The sequence below is a fragment of the Rosa rugosa genome, chromosome 6, assembly GCF_958449725.1.
Source record: "Rosa rugosa chromosome 6, drRosRugo1.1, whole genome shotgun sequence".
In the NCBI taxonomy this organism is placed as follows: Eukaryota; Viridiplantae; Streptophyta; class Magnoliopsida; order Rosales; family Rosaceae; genus Rosa; species Rosa rugosa.
In genome coordinates this window covers 6,781,757-6,789,254 of record NC_084825.1, presented here as the reverse complement: position 1 = coordinate 6,789,254, position 7,498 = coordinate 6,781,757, and the positions used below count along the sequence as shown (strand labels likewise).

Here is a 7,498-nt window from a genome sequence, read left to right as displayed (position 1 = left end):
AACACAACAGCACTCCCACTGACCTTCTTGTAAACACAAGGTTCATCCATGTTTTGTGTGAAACCAAAAGATTTGACTGCATCATCAAAACGGATGTTCCAACTCCTTGAAGCTTGCTTGAGTCCATAGATGGACCTATGAAGCTTACATACTTTATGAATGTCATCTTTAGACGCAAAACCTTCAGGTTGATCCATATAAAGCTCTTCCTCAAGGTTGCCATTCAGAAAGGCAGTCTTTACGTCCATTTGCCATATCTCATAATCATAGTGAGCAGCTATAGCAAATAATATCCGAATGGATTTAACCATGGCAACAGGAGAGAACGTATCTTCATAGTCAATGCCCTCTCTTTGCTTATAGCCCTTTGCCACCAACCTAGCTTTGTAGGTTTCTATTTTACCATCTGAGCCTATCTTTTTCTTGAAGACCCATTTGTTTCCAATTGGTCTAATACCAGGTGGAGGGTCAACGAGAGTCCAGACTTGATTGGTATGCATAGAGTCAATCTCGGATTCCATGGCTTCTTGCCATTTCTTTGAGTCAACGTTTGACATTGCTTCATTATAACTAGAAGGATCATGCAGGTTTTCATTGTCACCAAGGAGATTTAACTCCCCAAGGCTTTCATGACACAAACCATACCTCTTGGGAGGTATCCGGATCCTACTAGATATTCTTGGAGTTTGTGTTATAGTTGGTTCAGGAAGTTGTTCAACGGGAAATGAAGTGTTAGTTTGTGGCTTGTTGGACACTTCCTTGAGTTCTACCATTTGCTCAACATTTCCATCAAGGACGTAGTCCCTTTCAAGGAAAGTGGCATTCCTGCTAACAAACACCTTTTGTTCTTCAGGTTGATAGAAATAATATCCTAAACTATCTTTAGGATATCCCACAAATAAACACTTGCTTGATCTAGCTTCAAGCTTGCCTGCTTCTAGTCTTTTGACATAAGCTGGACAACCCCAAATCTTAATATGATTGAGACTTGATTTCTTCCCATGCCACATCTCATATGGTGTAAGAGGGACGGACTTGGAAGGCACTTTATTCAACAAATAAATTGATGTTTGAAGTGCATATCCCCAAAAGGATATAGGTAAATCAGTATAGCTCATCATGGAACGAACCATGTCCAACAAAGTTCGATTTCTCCTTTCAGAGACACCATTGAGTTGTGGTGTTCCAGGAGGAGCTAGTGAAGAAACAATGCCTTCTTGTTTGAGATAATCAATAAACTCATTGCTTAAGTATTCGCCTCCTCGATCAGATCTTAGAGCCTTAATACTTCTGTCGGTTTGTTTCTCAACTTCATTCTTAAATTCTTTGAACTTTTCAAAGGCTTCAGATTTGTGCTTCATAAGGTATATATAACCAAACCGAGAGTAGTCATCGGTAAAGGTTATGAAGTATGAGAATCCACCTTTACTAATAGTGGACATGGGACCACATACATCGGTATGTATTAGGCCTAAGAGTTCTTTAACTCTTGTTCTTTGTCCACCATAATGTGACTTGGTCATTTTTCCTTTTAGACAAGACTCACAAGTAGGCATAGGATCAGATCCTAACGACTCTAAATGTCCATTTTTGGATAATTTGTGAATTCTATCTTGGCTAATATGACCAAGCTTAAGGTGCCACATCTTAATGGGGTTAACAGTTTCCCGAGATCTCTTAGATCCCAAAGCATTTTTCTTCATACAGTTAATACTACCATCTAACGCTAGATGAAAGAGACCATCAATAATATTAGCATGACATATCATGCGTTCATTAATAGATACAGAACCACTTAGTTTATCAAAAACTACTCTATAACCATCCTTCAAAAGCATGGAGATGGAGATAAGGTTCTTTATACATATAGGAAGATAAAGACAATTATTTAACTCCAATGTATCTCCTGATGGTAACTTCAAAATATAAGTCCCCACGGCTTTGGCGTCAACTCTCACTACACCAAAAACGTTAACACACCACACTTTTTGCACAACGAAAAAAAAAAATGTGTTGTGTGATGAAGAAAAGTGAATCACACAACATGTTTACTAAACTTCCGTTGTATAAGGTGGTTAAAATTCTGAAGTTTTTGTTTAGAAGGTCATTGCACAACGGTTACAAGAATAATCTGTTGTGTGAATCAAAAAAAAAATTGCGGCAGATTTCCCTCCTAGATGGACTCAAATTTGGCTCCAAATTGTACCCTAGATGCCACTAAATTGTACAACAGTTTAGTTATTTGTGTTGTAGGAGTATACTTGCAAATCATCATACAATGGTTTTTAATGTGCCGTTGTGCAAGTAAGTGGCATAATTTGAAGATGTCTCCAAAATGACATTCATTCCCCCCCAAAACAAGCAAATTTGGCTTCAATGGTTTGTCATGCTTGCAACTTCCTACAACATAATGAACTATTTCTGTTGTGTGAATGAGAAATGCCTAGCCTAAGCGCCAAAACTGGCATTTTGATTTGCACAAGCGGGAAATTTTCATCTTTTGTTCCCTCAGCTATGTAGCAATTCAGACAACGTAAATGTATCTATACGTTGTCTGAGTAACTAAAAAAAAAAAGAAAACAAAGCTATTGCTTAATGCTTAGACAACTGAGGGCGCATTTAAACAAAGTTAGTAAGTTTTTCATAACCTCTCGATCTCCTCTCAAGACGCCCAACACTCACAGCTCCCCATCTCTCTCGCGAAATCTCTGTCCTCTCTCACGTTCTACTCTCTCTCTCTTCAGATCGCTCCTCTCCCTGTCTCACTCTCAGTCTTCTCTCGCTCTCTTCTTCATCCAACTCTCTTCTTTACCCAGAAATCATAGTCTTCTGCTCTCTTTCATTCTGAAATCCCAAATAGGGAAACCCCAATCTCAGATTCCCCAAAATTAACCAAATCTCTATTGGTCGAACCCTCAATTTGAAACCCAAATTTCATTGACCTAACTCTCGTCTCCACAATTAGCCGGATTTACACCGCACAGCCATGGGCCAGGAACTTGATGAAGAACAAGCAGCGCCGCCGGTCATCCTCCGATGGCAAGATTTGGGCGAGTTGCCAGAAAACGAGCTGATTATTGAGGCTCCCGAAAAGGCGAGAACGGGCGGTGGAAGATGGTTTGCAGAAGATTGCTCAAGAACAACCGTGAATCTAGGGTTTTGTAGAAGAATACCCGATATCCACTGCTAGTTCCAGGTGAACTCTCGGCGAGATTGCACAATTTCAAGAACTCCCGCTGCTTATTTCTGGGTATGATTCTTTTTCATGTTCTTCCTAGCGATAATTGGCAATTTTTGTTCTTTTTCTATTTCGTCAAATCTCTTGGTTTGATAAGCCTTACTGATCTACTTTCTGTTTTACGAATCTCATCGATATAGATCTGTCTATTCAATTTCTTCTGTCTTAATACCTGGGTCATATCTTGGAAAAACAGGTTGAATCGCATATTCATTTTTACTCACATTCTTTTTGGGTTCGAAGAAAAACCCAAAGAATTGAACTTTACACAAGTTTGGTGATGCTGAGTTTAGATACAAAGTTGCTAACTTTGAACTCAATTTGCTGTGATTAAGGTCCTGCGTGAAAAAGGGTTACATGAAAGACGATTATGTCCATTTATTTGTGAGAAGACCTGTCAGAAGATCACCCATTATTAACCGCGGTATGAATTTATTTTTATTTTTTATTTTTATTAGAGTTCACAGCTCAGGATTTAATCACTGGTTAAGAGTTTGATTTCTTGGTTGGTTTTGTTGTGCTTAACTGATGAAGGTTACTATGCCGGCTGGGCTGCGCTTCGCAAGTTTATGAATCAGTTTCTTGGTGACTCGGTGAAGAAGGAAACTGGGTTTGATTTGAAGGAGGTGAATGTGAAGGTGGGGGAGTATTTGGGGCAAGCTGGGGAAGGATTAAAGAGAGGTGGGACTGAGTTGGAACGGTTTAGGACCGAGTTAGTGCCCGAGTTTGTAAGTGGGAATCAGTGGGAAAGATGGAAGGTAAAGTTCTTGTATTTAGTTTTAGCTTCTCATTTCGTTGTTGCAATGTGTTGGAAGATAATGGAAGTTATTACAAAGCTTTAGTCTTTTGTTTTGATCAAGTTGTGGCGGGAACTGAGTGTAACTTTCAATTAGTTGATTTACTGATAACACTGTCATTTGTTATTCTCAGGATATCAAGACATGGGAACCTAAAAGAGTTGCTGCATTGGTTTTCTATGTTTTTATTGCCGTAGTTTCGTGTCAAAGAATATATGTAGCAATTCGAGCTCCTATCCAAGATCGCCAGAGGAAAGAGTTGACAGAGGCTTATATGGAGGCAGTGATTCCTGAGCCATCTCCGAGTAATGTTAGAAAGTAATTTGATTCCTCATGTTGTGTGTATTTTCCGTTTTGGTCAGTTTAACTGCATCACATTTCTGCTTAGAATTTGAATATTGCCTTAATATAGACATGGTTTAAACTTTTAAACTAGAAGGAAGAAAGAGGAATAAAGATAGAGAAGTTTAAGGAGCTGTGTTTTGCTTAATCCCGGTTCTTTTTTTTTCCCTTACCTTGCAGGCTTAAGAAGAGTATGTGGAGGAAGACGACGCCCAAAGGCCTGAAAATGAAGAAGTTTGTTGAAGGACCTGATGGAACACTTGTCCATGATAGTTCTTAAGTGGGAGAGGATGCATGGGATGATGATCCGCAGCTGCCTCAGGACAATGTAAAACAATTTATTGACAGTGATATAAAATTAAATCCAGAAGAAAAGAAGGAATTGAAAGAAGACCTGGGAATTTCTGGTTAGTGTCTGTTTGGAACTTACGTGAAGTATCTTGAGTTGATCCTTACTTTAAACCAGCATGGGAAAATTTTATTTTAGGAGTGTCTTATGAAATCGATTCAATGAGGAAGCGTATTTCATTATGAATTGTGAAATTTGAACATATCATATTCTATTATATGTGTATGTGGCAAAGTTTGTGGTGGTATTAGCTGGAGTCTGAATGATTGCAATTATGATATTGCACCTGTGGGAATTATATTATAGGTAGTGGACAACTTATTGATTTTAATGAGAATTATGTCTTTTAGTAAAAAAGGTTGTGGTTTTTCAAGAAGTTTATTGCCTAAATAGAAACAGAATTCAGTCGGAAAATCTATTTATTTATTGTTATTTTTTTAATTCTGTTTAGGGTGTTGATCTATAATTTTGTCTGAAACCCCTCTACAAATGAGCAACAATGAATCTCAAGGAATGGTCTCACAGTAATTGGCCGTTTGCGTTTCTCTTCCTGTTTGGTGTAAATCTGCATTCTAAAGATTTAATAGATAACTGCAACTCACTGGTGGTTATTACAGAGACAATATCATGTATTTGCACGGAAATTTGTCTTGGATTTTATCATCAATAGTGTCTTTGGTCATCTCTACCCTTATGGCCCAATTGTGGCTTTTGCTTTGCAGGTGAAGTTCAAGAAGATACTGGAACATGGCGTGAAAGACTTCAGAAATGGAAGGAGATCCTCCAAAAAGAAAAGTTAGCGGAACAGTTGGACTCTGCAAATTCCAAGTATGTAGTTGAATTTGACATGAAAGAGGTTGAAAACAGTCTTCGCAAGGATGTAGTGGAGAAGGTAACAGAGACACAAGGAAAAGGGCGTTATGGATAGCTAAAAGATGGTGGCTTTATCGTCCCAAACTTCCTTATACATACTTTCTTCAAAAGCTTGACAGCTCTGAGGTAACCTGTTGCTCTCCTTTGTTTTTATCTTTGTTATACACCTTGTAGATTGATCCACTTGTTCCTTGTTGCACTAATTATGAGTTGGTGTTGAACTAAATATGAGATGGTGTTGCATTAATTATGAGTAATCTCATGCATATACTGCTTTCCATGCAAGAGTTTGTAACATTTGGGCTTCTCTTGTACTTCAGTGAGTGTGTTTAAGCAGCACATGACCTTTCATATTCCATAGTATAGAAGACTAAACATTTTTTTTTCTGGACTAAAATAGTTAAAAATAGTACTGTATGGTGTAGATTTATGAAATGGGATGTGATCATGGCACCTACTCAATTTGCTCAGTAGTAGTTAATACTAGTAGACAAATAAATATGGTACTGTACAAGGAGGCTGAGTAAACTGAGAGACGTGAACTCATTTCCCAACTGCCTGTGAACTTTGTGTATTTTATGCCTCGCTTGGTGGTTCATTGGATGCTGCCATGTCAATTGTCCACAAGTCCAAATGAAATAGGAAGCATCATGCATCTAAGATGATTTTTTCTCCATTGTTGGCTAAAAGTGCAAAGGTTTATGTTGGCAGTATCTGATGTTGTGGTTTGTCTTGGACAGGTTGCTGCTGTTGTATTTACAGAAGACCTAAAAAGAATATATGTTACTATGAAAGAAGGTTTTCCATTAGAATATGTTGCAAGTTTCCTCAACTTTTTGACAGACCTGATTCTTATGTCTGACTCATGGATGCTTAATGTCTCTCTGTATATGGTAGGTTGATATCCCCCTACACCCATATTTGTTTGAGAATATCTCAAGTTCTGGAGCTGAAGTTGATCTTCTTTTCCCTTAGTTTTTCATTTAAATATACCTGGTTGATATTTGGTGTTGGTTGCAGTACATCGAAGAAACAGAAGAACTTGCGACAGAAGAACTTGCGATGAATGGTTTGAGAAACAACAGGCACATTCTGGACATGATTACTGAGGAACTATTAGAGAAGGATTACTGGGTTGGTAAGTTATAAAACGTACTTGTAGGGCATTATCACTGTGATATTGATTCTAAAGCAGTTACTTTCATATCTCTTGAAATTCTTGCACTGGACTTGTTAGATCTGTAAACTCACAATCTGCGGTTCCCAATTATAGGAGGTTATAGAGATTATAGAAAATGAAGGACCTTTCTCCAGTCATGTTCGAGGATGTGAGCTATGGAGCTGAATTTGTTCATGTTCCTGACTCTATACTGATCATTCAAACAACCACAAAGATGACTCCAACTGATGAACCATTAAAAGGGATTTCACAGTTTGTTGGCGCTTCAACAGGAACTTGGAATCTTAAAATCCCTGTTAAAGACGCACTAAGTGATGGTCATGGTCATAATTTTCCTCCTCCGAGAGCTTAACTTATGAAAACATATGAGTCTGGTTTAAACACCATTTCTGTAATATGTAAAGTTATAACATTTTCAATTAATGTTTCTTAGCTTATGATTATGACTGTTTTACATACAAAATTTCAATGCAAAGCCGCAGCATCACGCGGGGAGTATTGGTTAGATTTCTCATTTGATGGTTTGCAATGTTTGTATTTGATGACGTACTCTCTAATTCAGGAATGAGATTCAAATGATCGCACAACAGATTAGATATAGATGACTGCCCGTTGTCTGAATGGCCAAAAATGGGATAGAAACACATTGCAATCATTCATATCACACATCGGGTTTTAACAAATCAGTGTCTTCTAATTTATACTCAGACAACAGAAGC

General features: G+C 38.0%; 1 pseudogene; it reads left to right on the top strand.

The window, feature by feature from the left end:
* Nucleotides 1-2,604: 2,604 nt before the first annotated feature.
* Nucleotides 2,605-7,293, top strand: LOC133718265 (ATP-dependent zinc metalloprotease FTSH 12, chloroplastic-like; annotated as a pseudogene).
* Nucleotides 7,294-7,498: the final 205 nt, after the last annotated feature.